Consider the following 24,657-nt stretch of genomic DNA (forward strand, 5'->3'; position numbering starts at 1 on the left):
TCTTGTTGATGTAAGGCAAAAACTAACCCAATACTGTAAATTGAATGTCTTCCCATTAAAATAATTTGAAAAAATGAAAAGGTTGCTTTCCGAAATTTCAGTGTTGGGGGTCCATGGTCCAGCCTGTCTTCTGAATCTATGTAACAATGTCTGATTTGAATGAGGGTAGTGTCAAGTTTTGATGCCAAGAAATGTGTTCTCACACTCTAAAATCCTACAAAACAGAACTGTTAAGTTTCCATTAAAATATTACTTTGTGCTCCCCTCAGGGCATCTTACAGAATGTTTCAAATGACTGGAGAGGGAGCAAAAGAGATCACTCACTTTTTAGCACCAATTAATGTGGGACATTCAACTTTGAATAAAGTTTCTAGGCCTGACAAAAATGTATCTATACAATTTCTACATGACATGTATCAAGATAAGTCTTCCATGTAAAATGCACATAAGCATCTCAAGATGAAACGCTATGCCTCACAGTTACTAAAGAGTGAGAATAAAATGTGCTGTCACCAGTGTTTCCCTTCATTCAATTTCTTATGTCAAAATACTACAAACTGGCTTTTCAACAACAGAAAGTTTCAGTTCTAGTCATGGGAAGTCTAGCATCAGTGTGCTGGTAGGGTTATGGTTCTGGTGTATATCCTCCTCTGCTTTGCAAACTGCTGAGTTCTTGCTCCCTCTGCTATGGCAAACCCTCCGAGGTCTCCTTCATATGTGGAGACATTCCTTTCCCAAGAGTTCCTCCATGGTGGCAGAAGGACATCCCAGATGGCTCGCTTCCCAATGCTATCATCTTCTGGGGTTAGGGCATCAGTATACAATTTTTAGGAAGATAAAAACAAACAAGCAAGCAAGTGTACAATGATCAGACCATGACAACTAATGAACACAATTTCAGGGTAGATTAAATCTTTGGGCAAACCCCTATGTGTTTGAGAAAATCCACAGAGAAGTTTTTCACTTTGTCATGTGTGCAGATTCTGATATTTTTGGCAAAGGGTTGAAGAAAGATATGTAAAAAGACTAAATAACTAGGAAGTTTTGATTATCCATGAAGTCAGCTTCTCAAGGTTTTTCTCCAGCATACTAAAAGTAATCCTGCATCTCAAATTCAGCATATAATTCAGCATATAAATATAAATCAAATTCAGCATATAAGGGTTCAGGAATTCCACAGATGAAGCACCACAAACCACATCGGTGAACTTTCTTTTGGATTTATTTATGTAAACATTCAGTTTATCAGGACTTCCCTGATGGCTCAGACGGTAAAGCATCTGAATACAATGCGGGAGATCTGCGTTCGATTCCTGGGTCGGGAAGATCCCCTGGAGAAGAAAATAGCAACCCACTCCAGTACTCTTGCCTAGAGAATCCCATGGATGGAAGAGCCTGCTGGGCTATAGTCCATGGGGTCGCAAACAGTGGGACACGACTGAGCGACTTCACTACTACTTCAGTTTATCAGCTTGGGAAAGAAAACTCTAGCAACGTGAAATGAAACCATCTGAGGTTGTACTCCCGTCTTTTTTATATTATAGAAACCAGCTAAATGTGTATTCCCTATAAATTCTCAGAAGAAATGTGTTTCAGAAATTACTTGATGAATGGTCTCTCACTACACACGAGTCTAATTTTATTGAGTTTAAGGAACTAGCACTGAACTTCATTTCCTCTTACTACAGAGGATATATTCAAAGCACACTGTTAAAAAGCAAGGTTGTTATCTAAATTTGCAGGAAAATACGCATGCACAAAAATACACCAGTGACAAAAAGTAAGGCCAAAATACACTGCGTGCAACACTTTCTCGATTTTTTCAGTGGATGTTCCTTTCTTTCCCTTATCTCAGCTAAGGGATAAATTTATGAAAGTCTTAGTTTATAGAATTTAGTTATGAAATTAGATTTTCACTTACACAACCTAATTATATGATTCATCAAATTTAGCACCATTTACTTACAAAACATATGACTTTTGAGAATAAAATGGCATACAATCTATTTTTTTTTTCTATAAAGGATCAGCTAGTTATATTACCTTAATGGCTGTTGTACCTGAGAAATATTTAAAATGCTAAGCAAAAACACTCTGAACAAACAGATCAAAACTTTCAATATTAAGAAAAGTGAGGATTACTTAGTATAGAATTTATGCAACTTCTAATCACATGAATTGAAAATCAGTCTGTCTTCTGATAGCTTTACTTTGGAAATGCCCTTCTTATGACAGTGGCAACACAAAATGATGAAAAAAATATATGTTAGCAAATGGTATAAAACTACACTTGGGCAACGTTTTTTTAAGAAAATAGCCCCTTTTATTAACTTCAAAAGCATATTTCCACTTTCCTTAAATTCTATCAAAAATTTCAAGAAAATATATAAATAATTGGAATACATATAAAGACTCTGCAAACAGATGAGTTCCTACTACGGCTTATGATGATGAGACAATTTATTCAAAACACCTGTTAACTGGAGGCAAAACAGGATAGGAATCTTTTCTCTTCTTTCTTTCTTCCCAGCGTTTTAAGCAGATATTGTGGTCTTTACCCCTAAGTTCCATTATATTGAAAGAACCAAGTGTTAACATTTTCCTCAAAATAATTCAGCTCCATAAGTTTTTAAAATATGATACTTTAAAACAATGAAAACACACTATTGTTTATTTAAGGCACTGCTGCTGCTACTGAGTCGCTTCAGTCATGTCCAACTCTGGGCGACCCCATAGATGGCAGATCACCAGGCTCCCGCGTCCCTGGGATTCTACAGGCAAGAACACTGGAGTGGGTATTTAAGGCACAGTGTGCTTTAAATTACATTCATACTGAAGTGTTACTCTTCTTAACAGGTGATGACCACAATTCAAACCATAGCACAATCCTCAGACCTCTGAGTTCAATTCAGATCTGTAAGTGAAAAGAACATCAGATCTACAGAAAAATTAATTCTCGTAATAATACACAATGGATCTTCTTTACACTACTTCAAAAATCAATCCTTTTGTACTAACGTGAAGGACACAACCCAGATTGTTTTCTCAATTCCTATCTGTTTTCACTGAATCACTTTGATCTGCATGAGAACATCACATGCTATACAAGCTATTTTTGTTTTAATGTTTTAAATTAACTTATTCATTTTAATGGGAGAAGAAAATGGCAACCCACTTCAGTATTCTTGCCTGGAGAATCCTGTGATCAGAGAAGCCTGGAGGGCTGCTGTCCATAGAGTTGCAGTCAGACACGATTGAAGGGACTTAGCATGCATGCATGCACTGGAGAAGGAAATGTCAACCCACTCCATTATTTTTGCCTGGAGAATCTCAGGCACAGAGGAGCCTGGTGGGCTGCCCTCTATGGGGTCGCACAGAGTCAGACATGACTGAAGCGACTTAGAAGCAGCAGCATTCATTTTAATTGGAGTTTAGCATCTTATTTCCTCCTAAAGAGAGAAGGGTGGTACACAATCAAATACTTCTCACTCCATCTGATCACAGGAGTGGCACTCTAGTAAATCACCAGGATATATGACTCTGGCAAGAACTGGGATTCTGATGTAAAACATAGAATCATAAACAAAATTTCCAAACTAACACAGACTCTTTTCATTACCATTGTCTTTAGTCTTTTCCCCAACTGAGCTGCTTAGTCAGAGCACCAGAAAGCTATTCTCTTTTCCTTCTAAGGACAGGCTTACATCTGTGGGGCTTGGTATTTAAGTGTTCCCTTTGGTTAGATTCTTTGCCTTCAACTCCAGCTCAGTGCTGACAACCTTCAGGTCTCAAATAACATACTATGCAAGTGGTGAATTTCACATGCTTACCAAAGAAAATAACTGTCAGTTGTACCTCCACAGTATTAATTTAGCCACAGGGAATCTCTGGCTAAACTAAACAAAATGTCAGAAACAGGACAGTACTTCTATGAGATCTGTTGTCAGCATTATAAACGACCTATAAACTACAAAGTCATCACTAAATAGACATCTACTTAATACACATTTCATTACTGGATTCTTTCTTTGTATATAATCCTTTTATACTTTCTCATTTGCAACTGTTTCATAAATCCTGGGGTCCACTTTTTCAAATAAAACTGGCTTTTTTTTTTAAAGTCAAGATTTAACTGATGATTCTTTAAGATGTCATTTTAACATTTGCATAATTCATAACTCCAAATACATAAAAGATGATGACAAAAACATCATAAATACATAAAATAAAAATATGTGTTATATTTTTAGAGCTTCTGAGAAATGATAGCAAAACTGGGACAGAAAAAATGTTAAAACATTTAATGATATTTCAACATTTTCTAATTTTTTTTTCATTTCATATTTCTCGTGTGGTTTAGAATGCATTACAATATCAGTAGAGTATTGGGCTTCCCTAGTGGCTCAGAGGGTAAAATGCCTGCCTGCAATGCAGACCCATGTTTCATTCCTGGGTTAGGAAGATCCCCTGAAGAAGGTAGGCAACCCATTCCAGTATTCCAGCCTGGAGAATCCTACAGAAGGAGGAGCCTGGGAGGCTACTGTCCACGGGATCACAAAGATTCAGAGACTGAGTGACTTCACTTTCACTATAGTAGAGTATTATCATATGTTTAAAAATCTATAAAAATATGGTAAAAAAATCTGGTAAAAATTTCACCATTAAAGATACATATTCAGCTGTTTTAATTCATGGAGTGAGTAATCTGAAACAATTTGGGTTTTCATTGTTATTTGTGAACATGCCGCCACAGGACTCAGGTCATTTTTTTCCAACCAGGAACTGAACTCGTGAACCCTGCAGTGAAAATCTTAAAATACTAGACCACCAGGGTAGTGCCTTGGTTTTATTTCCTAAATGATTTGGAAATCCGTCAACGTATAATATGGACTGGTATGAACAGGATAGATGTGACACACTGAGTAGACAATTGTAAACTGTATAATCTTGGTGAATATGTAGGTGCTCTCTTCAAATTAAAATTCACTTTCTCTGAGTGTCTGAAATTGTCCTAATAAGAATGCTGATGACTGAAAGATCTTGAAAACCGTGTTGGAGGTCAGTGATCCAATTTAGACTTCCTAAAATCTGTTCCTGAAATCCTAACCTTCTGCCTTATTATTCAAACACTCGTTGATTCTTTTACATTTTTTGGTTTCTACTGTACATTTTTGCTGCAGAAGTACCAAAAGAATAAGAAGTCTAAGAGGGCCTGCAAGAGTATAAGCCATACTGTCATTCCAGTTACTTGATATGCCTGTCCAATAAGTCGATACAAATCAATAAAATGTTTACTTAAATACTTCCATAGCAGAAAAGTGAGGCATATAAAACTCCTATCATCACTATTTCCTTACCATGATAAACAACCATTTCCCACAAACTGAAAGCCAAAAGTTTGTCCTAAAGTGATACCAGGCAATTAATGTGAATTCTAAATCCATGAGCAAAAAAACAGGCCTTCATTTTAAGAATGCTTTGGAGTACACTGAAATCCCAATGCTTCTGCAAGCTGGCTTCAATTTGCTTTTCTTCTTTTAATGTATCAGCCTTGGGACATGATACATTTTAAAGCTGCCTGCTAAACTTACCACCATCACTGTAGACCCCCTTGCATAATAAAGTGTCATTATGGAGTACCTAGCGTCAGACCTAATTAATTAAAAAAAAAAAAAAAAGGATCCGAAGAATTATAAAGGTTTAGAAAATTTAGAAACGTTGCCAAGCTGGCTTCTAAATATTAATGAACATTCAAATTCATGGATACATAATTTTCACTATATCTTCAATTCAACGTTCAACCTTCTGAGACCAAAGACGCCGAAATTTCTGACTATTTTCTTATATAAAACAGTAAACACACACACACACATGGTTTAGCCTGGACTTAAACCTCAGTATCTTCATTTTCACCTGCAAGGTCCTTAAACTGGATTTCATCATCATCTTCAGGATCAAAGGTATCTGTTTAAGTTCAGCTAAAAACAATAAGAACATACTCTTAGAGATATAAAACCAAGATGTTACTAGATTAATTGTCTATTTAAATAAATAACACTGGATTAATACTAAAACGCTGAACTGTACAAAGAAAAAAAAAAAACTGTTTGTAATCAATCCTTGGATCAACAGTTTTATTCCAAGAAAAGTCTTCCTAACTACAAACTCACAATGAAACTGCTAAAAGAAATTCACTGCCAAGTATTTATCTGATTCCCAATTATCTTAGTATTTTTTAAACGGCCTGTATCTCATCAGAATCTTCATTCTTACTCAAAAATTCATAAAGTTATAATAAAATGCACTGTAATAGAATTTTAAAAAGTTACCATATTCAAAATGTGAGTTTAGTACACTTCCTCTTTTTGTTACTAGAAACTTATTTTAATTGTTTCAAGTGTACTAGAGGAAGAATAGAATACTTTTGGCTCTAAGAAATAAAAGGGATTTAAAAACACTGTCCCCAAAGCTCCATGGCAGTACTCTAAATACTAAAATATACCTGAATACCCTTTCCAAAAAAGTCAAAACCAATACCATAAATGGTGTCCTCGATTAGCTTAAAACAGGTATAATCTCTTAAGAATTGCTTTTAAGAGTGTAAAAGAGGCATTCCTTTAACAATTATCATGTATAAGTCTAAGATTTCTGAGTTTTTTAATTCCCCACCAAAAGAACATATATTAGGAAGAGAATTCATTACTAAGTTGTTAATATTCTGAAGTTTTTAATACATTTAAATTTAATTTAAAGCGAATTTAAGCATCTATGCAAAAATACAGACAGGAGAGAATTCTGAAATGACTGTTTCACCTAAATACAAAGTAGTAAATACTATGAAAAGACAGGGAAGTGAAATCACTTTGATATTAACTACCATATTCCAGAAGCTCTCTATAAGCCTTCAGACTTCTAGCTTCATCTGCATTGTACTTTATAATTACATCAGCTTTGTTATCCTTGGAGAAAAACAGGAAGGATCAAAACCAGTTATGCAAAGAATCATCAGTTGTCTCATACATTACTTTCAAATTAAACACCCTTAAGGAAAACCTCACTATTCTCTCACCTTCCTTCTGTCATCTGCAAACACACACAGGCACAATCATCGTGATGAAGTTTGCATGCGTGACCAAATAAAGTTATTTCCAAATAACAAGGAAAGTTATGTATACAATGCACTGAAGCAAAGAAAGAACAGGAAACATGTGGGGTGGCAATGTGGTCCTTGTTCACACTCTAACACTGTAGTTCAAACTGAAAGTGGTATTATTACCCAAGAGAAATCTTTCTATAACCCACAGTTCTTAGAGTATCTTACTGATTTGAATTATCTGTAGTGCTTTTTATATTCCTTAAACCTGACAGGCCTGAAGTGAAGTGTTTGTGAGTTTATGATGCAAATATGCCTGAGACTTACTCCCTTTTAGGGAGTTCACTTTTCTCCATTTTAAAGAAGCTGAGTCACTCACAGAGGAAAATATTCTGAATACTTGCAATTAAGCTAGAAAAGGCCTAAAGAAAGGCAACTGAAAATATCACAGTCATAAAACTGCAGTGTAATACAAACAAACACGTCTCAAACTATGTGCACCTAATAAGTATTCTGTTAAAACACTGAATGTAACTCAGTAGTGAAGAGATAGGTGAAAAATCTGCTCATACAGTTCCATGGAGTAGTGATGCTGCTGTTACTTTTAGATTATGATTTGAGCAGCAAAGGTTTGCAATTATCCACAACAGATTATAATCAGAAGAGCTATATGTGGGTATCACTTTACAGTTAGTATTTTAATCCCTTAAGGGGTTAATATAAATGTGGCTACATTGCCCATTAAACAGAGAATTAAACTAGGAATTATTATTTGATCCATTTGCAGGATTATATGTAGTTAAACTAAAATAAATGGACATGAGAATATACGCTTTTATGGACAGATTATATGTTTTTAGTCATCAAATACAAAAAAATGGAAAGGTTATCAATGGATGTTCTAGATCACAAAACATACAAATGAAAAAAAAATCAGTAAAGTATCAGGATATAAAATAACATACTTAAACCTGTTATAATATTAATGCATTCATATTACCCAAAGAAATGTACAGATTCCATGTAATTCCTATAACAATTCAAGTAGAATCCCGCCCCCCCCCCCCCACAGACAAAGTTACATGGAACCTCAAACAATCCAAACTGCCAAAGCAATCTTGAGAAAGAACAAAGCTGGAGGACACGCACTTCCTGCTTTTGAAACACAAATGTCCAAACAATATGAGACTGCATTCCACCCCAAAATGCAGATCCTGGAACAAAACTGAGCACTCAGAAATAAAATTTTTCACAACTGTTCAACTAATACCTAGGAAGGGAACCAAGATCACACTGTAGAAAAGACATCCTCTCCAATAGACAGGAGTGGAAAAACAATACTTAATGTAAAAGTAGACCTCCTTTCTTACACCAGAATCTACCTAAAATTACCCTGAAATAGATCAGAGATGTAAACACAGAGCTGAAATCTTAAAACTACTGCAAGAGAACACAGTGTAAAACTACCGAATGCCGCTCTTGCTCTTTGCAAACTAGTGAAACCTAGTAAGTGAAACTATATCACACTAAATCGCTTTTGCATGGAAAAGGAAATTGTCAACAACAATAGAAAAAAGCAGTGCATTAGATCGTTAAAAATATTTGCAAATGATATGACCAATAGGGATTAACACCCCAGGTAGATAAATCCTTCCATTTGCAACAACCTGGATGAACCTGGACAGTACTGTGCTAAGAGAAACAAGTCACACAGAGAAAGCAAACACTGCAGGACCTCATTTATATGTGGAATCAAGACTGAATACAAACTCATAAAATTTCAGGTATGCTCCTAATCTCTCAGCTTTGAGTGACCTGGATTTTCTGCACAAGCCTCAAATGAAGAGAGGAACTATCAGTCGCTTGGCTGAGTATTAAAGGTATGCCCCAACATGCACAGAGCCTAAAAGCAGAGGTTGAAAGGCCTATGGGCTTTTAATAAAACCTCAAACATGGGCTGTTTGCTAGGTTATAAACAAGCATTCAGTGGCCACACACAAGGAAAAGATATATACCATACAGAATCTGTTTCAGAAATTATCCAACAAACGATGACAAGAAAAAGCTCTGGGAGAAGAAATCTGATGTCCCGTCTCACCATGTTATATTTGCATTTTCTAGTTTTCAACAACAACAACAAATCAAGAGACACAGAAAGAAATAGGAGAAAGTGTCTGGTCACATATAAGGAAATGCGCAGGTAATACGAAGCATGGCTCATAAAGCCTAGAAGCTGGACCTAACAGAGACTTTACATCTGGTAGTATAGACAAAAATAATGCAAGAAACAATGTTCACAATGTTTGTTTGTTTGTTTTAATTTTCTAGAATATTTCACTAAAGAATCAGGTCATATAGATTCTTTAAAAGAAACCTAGTGGAGACAAAAAGTGGAATGGCTGACTTCAAACTGTCTCTGTAAATCACTAATAGAGCAATCACACCAAAAACTAAACAAGGAAACAGAAGACTGAAAAATTACAAATTAGAAAGTCTTAGGTATTTACAGAACACATGACCTGGTAATAGAATAGAGAGAAACAGCAATCATTTCACTCAAAACTTAATTAAGCACAAGCAATGGGTTTAATACAGAAATCAAAAGGCTTTCTGTTTCACAAGTCATATTCCAAACGTTGAGGTCATAATGGCCAACCACCAAGTAGTTCTCTAAGTATTCATATCAGATTTATAACTTACACTCTAAAAGACCTAGTCTATGCCTTACCTTTCTCCTATAAGCCCCCCAAAATACTTTTTTTTTGGAGATAGAGGTTTTGTGTCATTTGACTGCATCATCTACAGCAGTGGTTTCTCATACTTGGATCTGAGACCTTTAAATTGAAAAATCATAACAGAGAACCTAATATAAACTTATCTTTTTTTTCTTTTGATGAGTGAGAATGCTAATGAAAATCACTGTCGTATGCTACTGTTCTTTTTTCAGCAAAGGTCATTTTGCAAAAAGATTTAGAAAGCAAACCTGGAGGGAATCCTCTGATGGTCCAATGATTAGGACCCAGGGCTTTCACAGCAGTATTCTGGATTCAGTCCCTGACTGGGTATCTAAGATCCCACAAGCTGCAGTGTGGTCAAAAATTAAGAAAAAAAAATATTGAAAGGCAAATGAATAATCTAGCTCTGTGAAATATATATCATAAAATACAAAGATATCTCCTCGTTTTACTACAGAAAACTGAAGTCAGCCTGCAGCATAAACCCTGAAAACCTAGCACAGAACCTTGAATATACTTGGACTTTAGATGAGGACAGAATGATGAGCTGCAGTATTTATCCAAAATTATTAGAGGATATGTATTGCATATTATATTTAAAATCAGAAAGAAACAACCAGTCTTCCCACAGAACACATATACCGTCAGTCAGACAGAATCCTATTGTCTTAAACATAAGCGGATATTAACAAATTGTGATGCCGGAAGGATGAGAATCATAACTGGCTAGAACAGGTCAAATGCATTTTATCGCATCAGTGAAATACTGATATTAATGATTTCTAAATTCAAGAACATTATAAATTTAAGTGTAATTGTTACCTGATAATCTCGAAGACCAACCAATATAATATCTGAAGTATTTATCCAAATCTATAAAATAAAGGTCACAGTATATTGTATTTAAAATGCAAACAAACAAAAGTGTTTCATGTTAAGACATACTTAACGTGATACAAATGGCAACCCACTCCAATGTTATTGCCTGGAGAATCCCGGGAACGGGGGAGCCTGGTGGGCTGCCGTCTATGGGGTTGCACAGAGTCAGACACGACTGAAGCGACTCAGCAGCAGCAATGTGATACAAAAAAGTACCACATGTGTGTGAAAAGTATCTGCTAAGGATTAGGAGAAAACTACAGATGTGTGTGTGTGTGTGTGTGTTTGTCTTGTATGCATGTGCAGCAATGTGTGTATGATGTGTGTGTGCTCCTGCCTACGTGACAAAGTCTTGTTATAGCTACAGTATATTAAGCAAAAATTAAATTTAGGAAGTTCAGTTTGGGTCAAATTTTCTAATTTAGTATATTAAAATATACAATATTTACTTCAACTAAAGTCTTTTAAAATTGCAAAATCATAGTTCTTTGTCACATAAATTACTTTTATTCACAAATCACTCTGGGAATTTTTAGTAATTTTAAACAAATAAAAATAACCCTTCTACACAAAAATTGTCATCTTGTCACAAATATACAACGATTCAGGCCCAAAATCATTAACTGGAAAAGAATGATTCAAGAGAACAAAACTTTTTTTAAACTCAAAAAATTTGAGTTGAAAGAACTTTTAAACAACATGATCAATAAATATGCCAAAATTACTAAATAAGATGACCTATCATGTTCCAATTTCAAATGCTCCTAACACTACCTACAGCTGTTTCCACAAATCAAAGTGTTATGCAGGACAGTACACTATATTTAATTAGCAATTAGACTCATTTTATCTTGAAAATAATTTTTTCTTTCTTTCTTTCTTTCTTTCTTTCTTTCTTTCACAGCTTAATATTTTTGTTGAGTCTAGGCCATTTGTTTCATCCACAGAATTTGTCTGGTTCGTCAAGTGTAAACATATCTCGCATAAATCCAGCCTAGATCTTACAAATCATTCTTTCTAAACATAAATCCTATTATGAAAGTTATCAAGGATTTTCTAATTTTATGCTTTTATAGTTCCACATAAATTATTATTTTTGAAGTCATCAAGAATTCACAAAAGTCAGTCACTTGGAAGCACAGGTAAATTTTTTAAAAGTAAGCTTTGTATTAAAGTAAAATATATATCCACATTGACCTTCTGATTTAAGCTTCCTCGGATATGACATACCCTTTTCACACCATCAAAACACATTGCTTCCAATAGTGCATTTCCTGACATTTTGGTTACCTGAGCCTATTCTTCAGAAGCAGCAAAAAAGAAAACAAAACAAACAAACAAACAACTGTAAGATACTGTTCAATACTTCCTAAAATGTAACATTGTTATTAGGTTAGTAACTTCAGTTTTAGAGCTACCTTTAGACCAAACCATAATTAGAGAGGAAAAAAAAAAAAAAAAAGGTCAAGCGTTATAACAAATGAGAGGTCTCAAGGTGACATATATTAATCTTCCCCATGAAAATGAGAAGACTCTTAATCTCTCAAACAATGTCTATAGTCTCTTCAGCTACACTTATGTATATATCCCCTTATTTTTAGAGCAGGAAAAAGTCAACAAAAGTGAAGCTGTTAATCCAAAATCACAAATGCTATTTCCATGAAAAACTATCTGCTACTGGGAAAATTTAAGTTATCCGCTAATATGAGAAAAACAATTCAGTCTTGGTCATTATGACTACACACTCTACCTTTGGACATTAAAGTGGCTCATTTCAAGCAGTACCCTAAATGCTGACTTAGCAACCCTCGTGCTCAGTATTCTTCAAATCTTGGCTCGCCTTTCTTTCATGAACTCTACTGATTATAAACAGTACCTTGATCATTAACAAACTTTTGCTTGAGAACACGTTGATGCTTGTTCTAAAGTGCTTAAAGTCGTATTTCAAGATAAAGCATCTTTTATATCCAAGAATAGTCAAGAGACTACCTAATACTACTATCACTTGAAAGCACTGACATAAGCATTAGCCAGTATGGGACCATGTCTTCTTGACTTAAATGACAAATGCGGGCATCAGAATGAAGAGAATGAAACAGGTAATTAATATAAAATTGGTACATTACTAAATTTTGTATTAAGGCCCAACATCAACATGATAGCCACTGCAGCCATGATTAAAAAGTGCCTGCTCCTTGACCATTAAGGTGTGACCTAAATCAAATCCCTGATGATAATACAGTGTAAGTGAGAAATAGATTTAAGGGACTAGATCTGATAGACAGAGTACTTGGTGAACTATGGACGGAGGTTTGTGACATTGTACAGGAAACAGGAATAAAGACCATACCCAAGGGGGAAAAATGGCAAAAAAAGGAAAATGGTACTCTGAGGAGGCATTACAAAACTGTGAAAACAGGGAACTGAAAAGCAAAGGAGAAAAGGAAAGATATACCCATTTGAATGCAGAAATCCAAAGAATAGTGAGGAGAGAAAAGAAAGCCATCCTCAGGTACCAGTGGAAATAAATAGAGGCAAAAAATAGAATGGAAAAGACTAGAGATCTCTTCAAGAAAATTAGAGACACTAAGGGAACATTTCATGCAAAGATATACACAATAAAGGATAGAAATGGTATGGACCTAAGAGAAGCAGAAGATATTAAAAAGAGGTGGCAAGAATACATAGAAGAACTGTACAAAAAAGATCTTCATGACCCAGATAATCACGATAGAATGATCACTCACCTAGACCCAGACATTCTGGAATGGGAAGTCAAGTGGGCCTTAGAAAGCATCACTATGGACAAAGGTAGTGGAGGTGATGGAAATCCCATTAAGCTATTTCAAAACCTAAAAGATGATGGTATGAAATTGCCGCAGTCAATAAGCCAGCAAATTTGGAAAACTCAGCAATGGCCAGGAGACTGGAAAATGTCAGTTTTCATTCCAATCTGAAAGAAGGGCAATGCCAAAGAATGCTCAAACTACCTCACAGTTGCACTCATCTCACACACTAGAAAGGTAATGCTCAAAATTCTCGAAAACAGCCTTCAGTATTACTTCAGCCATGAACTTCCTGCTGTTTAAGATGGTTTTCAAAAAGTCAGAGAAACCAGAAATCAAGTTGCCAACATCTGCAGGACCACTGAAAAAGCAAGCAAGTTCCAGAAAATCATCTACTTCTGTTTTATTGACTATGCCAAAGCCTTTGACTGTGTGGATCACAATAAACTGTAGAAAATTCTGAAAGAGATGGGATTACCAGATCACTTGATGTGCCTCTTGAGAAATATGTATGCAAGTCAGGAAGCAACAGTTGGAACTGGAAATGGAACAGCAGACTGGTTAGGAAAAGGAATTCCTCAAGACTATCAATTGTCACCCTGCTTATTTAACCTCTATGCAGAGTATATCATGAGAAACGCTGGGCTGGATGAAGCCCAAGATGGAATCAAGACTGCTGGGAGAAATATCAATAACCTCAGATATGCAGATGACATCACCCTTATCACAGAAAGTGAAGAAGAACTAAAGATCGTCTTGATGAAAGGGAAAGAGGAGAGTGAAAGTGTTGGCTTAAAGCTCAACATTCAGAAAACTAAGATCATGGCATCTGGTCCCATCACTTCATGGGAAATAGATGGGGATTCTCTGGCTGACATTTTTTTTTAAGGGTGGCTCCAAAATCATTGATGATGGTGACTGCAGCAATGAAATTATAAGACACTTACTCCTTGGAAGGAAAGTTATGACTTACCTAGACAGCCTATTAAAAAAGCAGAGGCATTATGTTGCCAACAAAGTTCCTTCTATTCAAGGGTATGATTTTTCCAGTAGTTATTTTTGGATGTGAGAGTTGGACTGTAAAGTAAGCTGAGTGCCACAGAATTGATGCTTTCTTACTTGGTGTAGGAGCATGGTCTTGAGAGCCCCTTGAACTTCAAGGCAATCCAACCAGTTCATCCTAAAGGAGATCAGTCCTGGGTGTTCACTGGAAAGACTGATGTTGAAGCTGAAAATCCAATACTTGGCCACCTGATGCAAAGAGCTGACTCATTTGAAAAGACCCTGATGTTGGGAAAGATTTAGGGTATGAGGAAATGGGGACAATAGAGGATGAGATGGACAGATGTCATCACTGAATCAATGAGCATCCCAAATGGGTAAACGCCATGAGTTGGTGATGGACAGGGAGGCCTGGCATTCTGCAGTCCATTGGGTCGCAGAGTCGAACACAACTGAGTGACTGAACTGAACTGCTCCTTGGGAGAAAAGCTATGGCAACTCTATCAGTTCAGTTCAGTTAAGTTGCTCAGTCATGTCCGACTCTTTGTGGCCCCATGAATCGCAGCCCGCCAGGCCTCCCTGTCCATCATCATCTCCCAGAAGACACTCAGACTCATGTCCAACGAGTCCGTGATGCCATTCAGCCATCTCATCCTCGGTCGTCCCCCTCTCCTCCTGCCCCCAATCCCTCCCAGAATTAGAGTCTTTTCCAATGAGTTAATTATTTGCATGAGGTGGCCAAAGTGCTGGAGTTTGAGCTTTAGTGTCATTCCTTCCAAAGAAATCCCAGGGCTGATATCCTTCAGAATGGATTGGTTGGATCTCCTTGCAGTCCAAGGGACTCTCAAGAGTCATCTCCAACACCACAGTTCAAAACCATCAATTCTTCGTCGCTCAGCCTTCTTCATAATTCAACTCTCACAGCCATACATGACCACAGGAAAAACCATAGCCTTGACTAGACGGACCTTAATCGGCAAAGTAATGTCTCTGCTTTTAAATATACTATCCAGGTGGGTCATAACTTTTCTTCCAAGGAGTAAGCGTCTTGTAATTTCATGGCTGCGATCACCATCTGCAGTGATTTTGGAGCCCCCCAAAAATAAAGTCTGACACTGTTTCTACTGTTTCCCTGTATATTTCCCATGAAGTGATGGGACCAGATGCCATGATCTTCGTTTTCTGAATGTTGAGCTTTAAGCCAACTTTTTCACTGTCCTCTTTCACTTTCATCAAGAGGCTTTTTAGCTCCTCTTCACTTTCTGCCATAAGGGTTGTGTCATCTGCATATCTGAGGTTATTGATATTTCTCCTGGCAATCTTGTTTCCAGCTTGTGTTTCCTCCAGGCCAGGGTTTCTCATGATGTACTCTGCGTATAAGTTATATAAGCGGGGAGACAATATCCTGCTTTGACGCACTCCTTTTTCTATTTGGAACCAGTCTGTTGTTCCACGTCCAGCTCTAACTGTTGCTTCCTGACCTGTATACAGATTTCTCAAGGGGCAGGTTAGGTGGTCTGGTATTCCCATCTCTCTCAAAATTTTCCACAATTTATTGTGTTCCACACAGTCAAAGGCTTTGGCATAGTCAATAAAGCAGCAAGAGATGTTTTCCTGGAACTCTCTTGCTTTTTCCATGATCCAGCGGATGTTGGCAATTTGATCTCTGGTTTCTCTGCCTTCTCTAAAACCAGCTTGAATATCAGGGAGTTCATAGTTCACGTATTGATGAAGCCTGGCTTGGAGAATTTTGAGCCTTACTTTACTAGCATGTGAGATGAGTGCAATTGTGTGGCAGTTTGAGCATTCTTTTGCATTGCCTTTCTTTTGGATTGGAATGAAAACTGACCTTTTCCAGTCCTGTGGCCACTGCTGAGTTTTCCAAATTTGCTGGCTTATTGAGTGCAGCGTCATCCTTCAGGATTTGAAACAGCTCAATGGGAATTCCATCACCTCCACTAGCTTTGTTCATAGTGATGCTTTCTAAGGCCCACTTGACTTCACCTTCCAAATTGTCTGGCTCTAGATTAGTGATCACATCATCATGATTATCTGGGTAGTGAAGATATTTTTGTACAGTTCTTCCATGTATTCTTGCCACCTGTTCTTAATATCTTCTGCTTCTGTTATGTCCATACAATTTCTGTCCTTTATCGAGCCCATCTTTGCATGAAATATTCCCTTGGTATCTCTAATTTTCTTGAAGAGATCTCTAGTCTTTCCCATTCTGTTGTTTTCCTCTATTTCTTTGCATTGATTGATGAGGAAGGCTTTCTTATCGCTTCTTGCTATTCTTTGTAACTCTGCATTCAGATGCTTATATCTTTCCTTTTCTCCTTTGCTTTTCACCTCTCTTCTTTTCACAGCTATTTGTAAGGCCTCCCCAGACAACCATTTTGCTTTTTTGCATTTCTTTTCCATGGGGATGGTCTTGATCATGAAAACCTACAAGGCCTTTTAAAAGTAACACCCCAAAAAGATGTCCTTTTCATTATAGGGGACTGGAATGAAGAAGTAGGAAGTCAAGAAACACCTGGAGTAACAAGCAAATTTGGCCTTGGAATGCTGAATGAAGCAGGGCAAAGACTAACAGAGTTTTGCTGAGGAAATGCACTGGTCATAGCAAACACCCTCTTCCAACAACACAAGAGAAGACTCTACACATGGACATTACCAGAAGGTCAACACTGAAATCAGATTGATTATATTCTTTGCAGCCAAAGATGGAGAAGCTCGATACAGTCAACAAAAACAAGACCAGGAGCTGACTGTGGCTCAGATCATGAACTCCTTATTACCAAATTCAGACTCAAATTGAAGAAAGTAGGGAAAACCGCTAGACCATTCAGGTATGACCTCAATCAAATCCCTTATGATTTTACAGTGGAAGTGGGAAATAGATTTAAGGGCCTAGATCTGATAGATAGAGTGCCTGATGAACTATGGAATGAGGATCGTGACATTGTAGAGGAGACAGGGATCAAGATCATGCCCCATGGCAACTCTATACAACACATTAAAAGTCAGACAAAGCAAAGGCAGACCACTTGGCCGACAAAGGTCTCTGTAGTCAAATGTCTAGTTATTTCAGTAGTCACATATGGATGTATTAGTTGGGAACATAAAGATGGCTGAACACTGAAGAGTTGAAGCTTTTCACCTGAAGTGCTGGGGAAGACTCTTGAGAGTCCACTGGATGGCAAGGAGATCAGAGAAGTCAATCCTAAAGATCAGCCCTGAACATTCACTGCAAGATCTGCTGCTGAAGCTCCAATACTTTGGCCTCCTGATGCAAAGAGTCGACTGAAAGGAGAAGACCTTGATGCAGTGAAAGCAGGAAGGCAAGAGAAGAGGACAACAGAAGATGAGATGTTTGGGTAGTATCACAGGATTCAAGGTATAAGAGTCTGAGCAAACTCATGGAGATAGTGAAGGACAGGGTATCCTAGTGTACTGAAGTTCATGGGGTCCTCTGTCTATGACAGAGTTATACGCATGACTTAGCAACTGAGTAACAACTCCACCAAGAGCTCCTAGTCCAATCTGTAATTATCCTGACATGTAATAGGATTCACATGCTGGAGAATTCCTTGGAAAACAGCCCATGAACCCAGCTTAGTACTCAGGAGTGCTACACAGAAGAAAATAACAAAGAAAAGAAGATGATAATTTAAAAATAGGCCATGAAAACAAACTTCTAATGTAAGGAAAAAATATGAAGGTCAAGGACTGGATTATCTTTAGCCTCACATCATGTTCCAAGAAATTAATAAATTATTTGTGCTTGTGTGTGAGTGTGTGTGTGTGTGTGCGCGCGCACGCGTTTTTCTGTGTTGTGTGTGTTTCATGTCTTTCACTATGCAGGAATAACTACATGGCTTTGTTAAGAAGTGCTGTAAATTACATAAACAAATGTACAAATGTGAATGGAGGTTATACACCAGCTCAACGACAGATAATAGAGTTTTCAGTTAAGAGAAAAGTATACATGTGAATTGAACAATATGTTAATTTCCATTCATTTCAACCTCCACATTTGGCTAGTGGCTGTAACAAAAAAAAAACCAGTTTTCCCAGTGGCTCAATTCACTACAGTTCAGTTCAGTTCAGTTGCTCATTCGTGTCCGACTCTTTGCAACCCCATGAATCGCAGCACACCAGGCCTCCCTGTCCATCACCAACTCCCAGAGTTCACTCAGACTCGCATCCATCGAGTCAGTGATGCCATCCAGCCATCTCATCCTCCGTCGTCCCTTTCTTCTCCTGCCCCCAATCCCTCCCAGAGTCAAAGTCTTTTCCAATGAATCAACTCTTCTCATGATGTGGCCAAAGTACTGGAGTTTCAGCTTTAGCATCATTCCTTCCAAAGAAATCCCAGGGCTGATCTCCTTCAGAATGGACTGGTTGGATCTCCTTGCAGTCCAAGGGACTCTCAAGAGTCTTCTCCAACACCACAGTTCAAAAGCACCCATGAAGAATTCAACTGCGAACGCAAGATACAAAGGAGAGACACATTTGACTTCTGGGCCAGGATGATCCCATGGAGAAGGAAAGGACAGCAAGTTCCAGTCTTCTTACTGGAGATTCCCATGGACACAGGAGCCAGGTGGGGCACAATCCATGATTTCAAAAGACAGCCAGACATGACTAAGCGCAAGCAAAAGTGCTGGAAAAAAGTACAATTCAGTGCAATTCATTTCAGTCTCTCAGTCGTGTCTGACTCTTTGCGTCCCCATGAATGGCAGCACACCAATCCTCCCTATCCATCGCCAACTCCCGAAGTTTACCCAGTCTCATGTCCATTGAGTTGGTGATGCCATCCAACCATCTCATCCTCTGTTGTCCCCTTCTCCTCCTGCTCCTGATCCTTCCCAGTATCAGGGTATTTGCCAATGAGTCAAATCTTCGCATGAGGTGGCCAAATTATTGGAGTTTCAGCCTCAGCATCAGTTCTTTCAATGAACACCCAGGACTGATTTCTTTTAGGATGGACTGGCTAGATCTCCTTGCAGCCCAGTGACTCTTGAGAATTTTCTCCAACACCACAGTTCAACAGCATCAGTTCTTCAGCGCTCAGCTTTCTTCACAGTCCAACTCTCACATCCATACATGACCACTGGAAGAAACATAGCCTTGACTAGATGGACCTTTGTTGGCAAAGTAATGTCTCTGCTTTTTAATATGCTATCTAGTTTGGTCAAGAGGTGGTTATACCAGACCACCTCACCTGCCTCTTGAGAAACCTATATGCAGGTCAGGAAGGAACAGTTAGATCTGGACATGGAACAACAGACTGGTTCCAAATAGGAAAATGAGTGCCTCAAGGCTGTATATTGCCACCCTGCTTATTTGACATCTATGCAGAGTACATCATGAGAAATGCTGGGCTGAAAGAAGCATAAGCTGGAATTAAGATTGCAGGGAGAAATATCAATAACCTGAGATATGCAGATTACACTACTCTTATGGCAGAAAGTGAAGAGGAACTAAAAAGCCTCTAGTGAAAGTGAAAGAGGAGAGTGAAAAAAAGTTGGCTTAAAGCTCAACATTTAGAAAACTAAGATCACGGCATCTGTTCCCATCACTTTATGGGAAACAGATGGGGAAACAGTGGAAACAGTGTCAAACTTTATTTTTGGGGGCTCCCAAATCACTGCAGATGGTGACTGTGGCCATGAAATTAAAAGACACTTACTCCTTGGAAGGAATGTTATGACCAACCTAGACAGCATATTAAAAAGCAGGGACGTTAATTTGCCAAAAAAGGTCTGTCTAGTCAAGGTTATGGTTTACTAGGTGACAATATAATGGGAAGATTAAATGTCTTGTGACCATTCTCCTGGAGTTATATAGAGAAAGGCTTCACTCTTAGGAGATGAAATATTTAGGGCTCAAGTCTATATCTATGTAACTAGACCTGCCTATAACACAATTTAAAATGTTAGAAGGAAGATGTTCATGTAAAGAAAGTAAATACAAAAAGAAAACATTAAAGATTAGTGAGTCTAAGTGAAACACATATAGGATTTGTACTCTCATTTCAACATTCCCATGGGCTTAAATTTTCATTAAAGTGAAAAAAAAAAGTACGTGGTTCAGTCAATTATTTTACTCTTATTTTAGTATTCACTTACTTAAAAAAGAGTCAGTTATTCGGTAACTTTATTAAATATGATCATGCACTAATGATATGGTAGTACTAATGGTCTAAGGTCTTGGCATGGATTTCTCATATTCTACTGAAAAATATTATAATAGTAGGGATTTTTCAGTGTTGGAAGACAGCCTTACTCTGCTCTAAACCCTAAAACAGAACACTTTGCTTACAGAAATGACACGTTAATCCTCCACGAGAAATGGTGTAAAATGAATTATTTAATACAGAAATTCTAGAGAAATGTATTGCACTGCAAAAGGGGGAAAAGCTGGAGCCATGAGGGGCTTCTGTGATGGCTCAGTGGTAGGGAATCCACCTGCCAGTACAGCAGAAACCAGTTTGATCCCTAGTCCAGGATGAATCCACATGCCTCAAAACAACTGAGCCGCTGTGCCACAGCTGTTGAGCCTGTGTTCTAAGCCTCCAACTGTTGAGCCCACATGCTGCAATGACTGAAGCTTGGTCTGAGTAGAGCCTATGCTTCACAAATGGAGAGGGCACCCCAATGAGAAGTCTGTGCACTGCAACTACAGAGCAGACCCCATTCCCCACAACTAGAGAAAAACCCATGCACAGTAATGAAGGCCCAGCACAGCAGAAAAAAAAAATATATATATATATGTATATATGCTAATAACAATATTTAGATTAAAGAAAAACAAAGGACATATGAGACATCTCCTCAGGACTTTGACTAAGGTATGTTTCAGATTAAACTCTGAAATTCACATAATTATAAAAGGTATAAATAGCTATAGAATTCTTACGTTGTCCATCTTCTTTAAATACTGTCTCTTTTTTCATATTCATTCTCCTTACCCTTGCACCTGTTTCTGCCTGCTTTACCTCAGTGATTAAAAAGTGAATAAAATTTAAAGTCTAATCATCGGTATAATAGTTTACAAACTCATCAAACAAGCTAATATAAGCTGTTAAATTTTATATAAACAGGGAAACAGATTATCATTTAAATAGCAGCAAAATATTAACAGACCTCAAAGGAGATTTACATTTAACATAATTTGCTTACTGATTAGCCACTTACAAATCGTTAATGGCTTTCTTCTAAATCCCTTAGCAGATAAATATATTGTCAACCACATAACCCATTACCAGAGATAACCATTAGTATTTTTTATTACTCATGCTTTCCAATTAAAACTAGGTTCTATACATTCCATTCCACAATTCATTTGCAAATTAATAAACCAAAATTGTCCATATATTTATAAAGCAATGAAAACTGAAAAATCATATGTCAAAATGTCTTCAGTTTGGCCTGAGAGGAGTAGCTGGTTTAAAAGTCCCACTGAAGGAAGAGGAGAGTTACCCAAATGAAGCCTAGGAAGATAATATTAACAAAAATGTGTTGAACATCTATCAAGCAGCAAGTTGTGGTAATTCTGCATTCATAAAATAATTACTATTCTCTTAAGAATACACAATCTAACATGGGCATCTGAAACTTCATTTCTAGAAACAGAGGAGGAAACAAGGAATATATGGAAATGTACATTTATTTGTAAGTTAAAAGTGAATTAAATAGATTTTAAAAAAAGTAGAAGTTTGTAATTTACCTAACTCATTATGAAAAAGACATTCCTAGAGTTTCCCTGAATAGTAGCAAAACTTTTGCTAGACAAAGGCTGTGCCAGTTGGTTTGGGGAATCTAGAGAGCACTGAACTCAAAGGCAAAGAAGTGTGACCAAATATAGTAAAGGTTAAGTAAGCCTTGAGAGCTAAAATGAAGTGCCAGGAATGAATAATGAAGAGAGATTTGTTGTGGAATGTGAAACGTGGTGCTTTCTGAAAGAGGTATTCTCATTCCTTTAGTTACAGTTTTCCAGGAGGCGTTACAAGGACATTAAACATGACACAAGCAGAACTCAGGAATGTACAAAGGAGAATTCAAGGAATGACTCTCCCAGTGCCCTCCTTCAGTTAGCTTAGAAGTACCGTTTTGGAAGTTACAAGTGCAATTATTGTCAAATCTGGTTATTTGTGAACTGTCTGCCTCAGAATAAAGATACATAGAAATACATAGTGCCAGCATCTGTTTCATGAGAAAAGAAGGCTGAACACGTTGGGATATGTGTGCCTTCTAAAAAAAAGGTTACGGTTTGTGACAGGTAGAGGAAAGTAAACCAGCAGACATGAACCTAAACATGCAACATGGATTTACCCTTTTCTGCTTGCTCAGATGGTAAAGTGCCTGCCTAAAATGCGAGAGACCCGGGTTCCATCCCTTGGTCAGAAAGATTCCCTGGAGAAGGAAATGGCAACCCGCACCAGTATTCTTGCCTAGAAAATCCCATGGGCCGAGGAGCTGGTAGGCTGCAGTCCATGGGGTCGCGAAGAGTCAGACACAACTGAGTAACTTCACTTCACTTCACTTGCAAAGAGGAAGTAGTAAACTGTCACAAAGTAAACTAAGGACAAGTTCACCAGTAGTGAAGTGTCCACAAAGTAAAGCATGGACAAATATTTAACAGTCCCAAAAGAGAGAATCAGCGTGTCACCAAAAAACAGCTAAGGGAGAGTCCAGGGAAGGGATGAAGGCCACAGGGGCAAAGCCTCAGCTCACCAAAAGTAGGCTTCCCCCAGTTTACTAACGCACCTGCAGTTAAACTGGCATGAATCCAAAACTAATAGTATTTTACCCTCGGTGTAAAATTGACAAAAAGGGAGAGGAAATTATGTCGCTATGGGAACAGAGCGGGAGGAAGCAGCTTCTTGCTCCTTTGTGGACTGAGCAGTCCCACTCAAAGACATCAGCCAACCACAAGAAGGAGGAACTACCACTGACCACTGACGGCAGCTGAGTGAGTAATCGGTGGTTCCGGAAACGGAGTCATTATCTTTATTCTTGGGCATAGCTGTAGCGGCAGGCTCACTGTTTCCAAGCAGCTTCCTGTGCTGCTGCCGCTGCCAGGTAATCCTCCCAGGCTTCCAAGGAACTAAGTTACACTCTCTGAATTGAGATCTCGGGAGACATTGTCATGCAGCCATGCTTAGCCGCAGCAAAATGGCAACCTGGCTGGTGTCACGGGGTTAAATCACTTTCCTCGCGCATGACGCTACTGGCCTATCCCCCAAGCACAGTCTCTTCTGCCCTATGGAGCACGTGTAGTCCAAACCAACTGACTTCCTGGAACTCAACAACGTGAGGGACACTGTGTCAGATTCCCGTAAAGAGTGAAAGATTTTTGGAGAACACCGCGTTGAGCTTGAAACGACATGGGTCAATATAGTGGAGACCGCGTGCATTTCCCCAATTAGAAACCACTTGAGCTAACTCATACTACTGAATAGACTTCTGCTACCTGTTAATAAGTGTTCTTGCCTGACCATTTCTTCACTTAATTTGTATCTATTGTCTTCCTTCTTGGAGAAACAAATTCCATCAGGATGCTTCTATTAGAAATCTAGTGTAATACACGTGGTGGAGGAATTAAAGAGAATGGTTATATATCTGTCAAAAGACTTGGACAAATGTTCTTAGGTTTTGGAGACAGGAACCTCTTGAGGTTCATTACGGGTCCCTCTCTTTGAAATATTTAGGTCCACTAAGCTAGGGACTGTTGGTGGCAGGGATAGATGCCCTAGTCTGTGTATTTAATGTTGGAGTGATGGAGTCAAGTTTAATGTTACTGTAAACAAACAAGCAAAACAATACTTTCTCTTCAGAAAGAAAATGTTTAGATTTTTTTCATAGTGATGGAAAACCTTTTCACCTATTTAAGTATTACTGAATATTCTGGCTAGATACAATTTTGCTTGAACTTTATGCTAGATACCCTATTTTTGACCTGTGAAACAAATATTGTACATCTGCTTTCAGTTCAGTGAGTTCGGTCGCTCAGTCGTGTCTGACTCTTTGCGACCCCATGAATCGCAGCATGCCAGGCCTCCCTGTCCATCTGCTTTAGCCATGGAGAATAGTTACTGGGTATCCACTTGAATGGAGAAGTAAAAATCTACTGCAGTTGTCTATCATCAGTGTAC

At 37.9% G+C, this 24,657-nt stretch overlaps 3 pseudogenes; all 3 read right to left on the reverse strand.

Moving 5' to 3' along the window:
- Window positions 1-24,657, reverse strand: part of LOC138431446 (melanoma antigen preferentially expressed in tumors-like) — a 621,360-nt pseudogene that overhangs the window by 287,500 nt on the left and 309,203 nt on the right.
- LOC138431529 (testis-specific Y-encoded protein 1-like) overlaps window positions 1-24,657 on the reverse strand; it is a 296,852-nt pseudogene that overhangs the window by 4,199 nt on the left and 267,996 nt on the right.
- On the reverse strand, window positions 5,888-23,526 carry LOC138431258 (eukaryotic translation initiation factor 1A, X-chromosomal-like; annotated as a pseudogene).

This window comes from Ovis canadensis, chromosome Y, assembly GCF_042477335.2.
Source record: "Ovis canadensis isolate MfBH-ARS-UI-01 breed Bighorn chromosome Y, ARS-UI_OviCan_v2, whole genome shotgun sequence".
NCBI classification, from domain to species: Eukaryota; Metazoa; Chordata; class Mammalia; order Artiodactyla; family Bovidae; genus Ovis; species Ovis canadensis.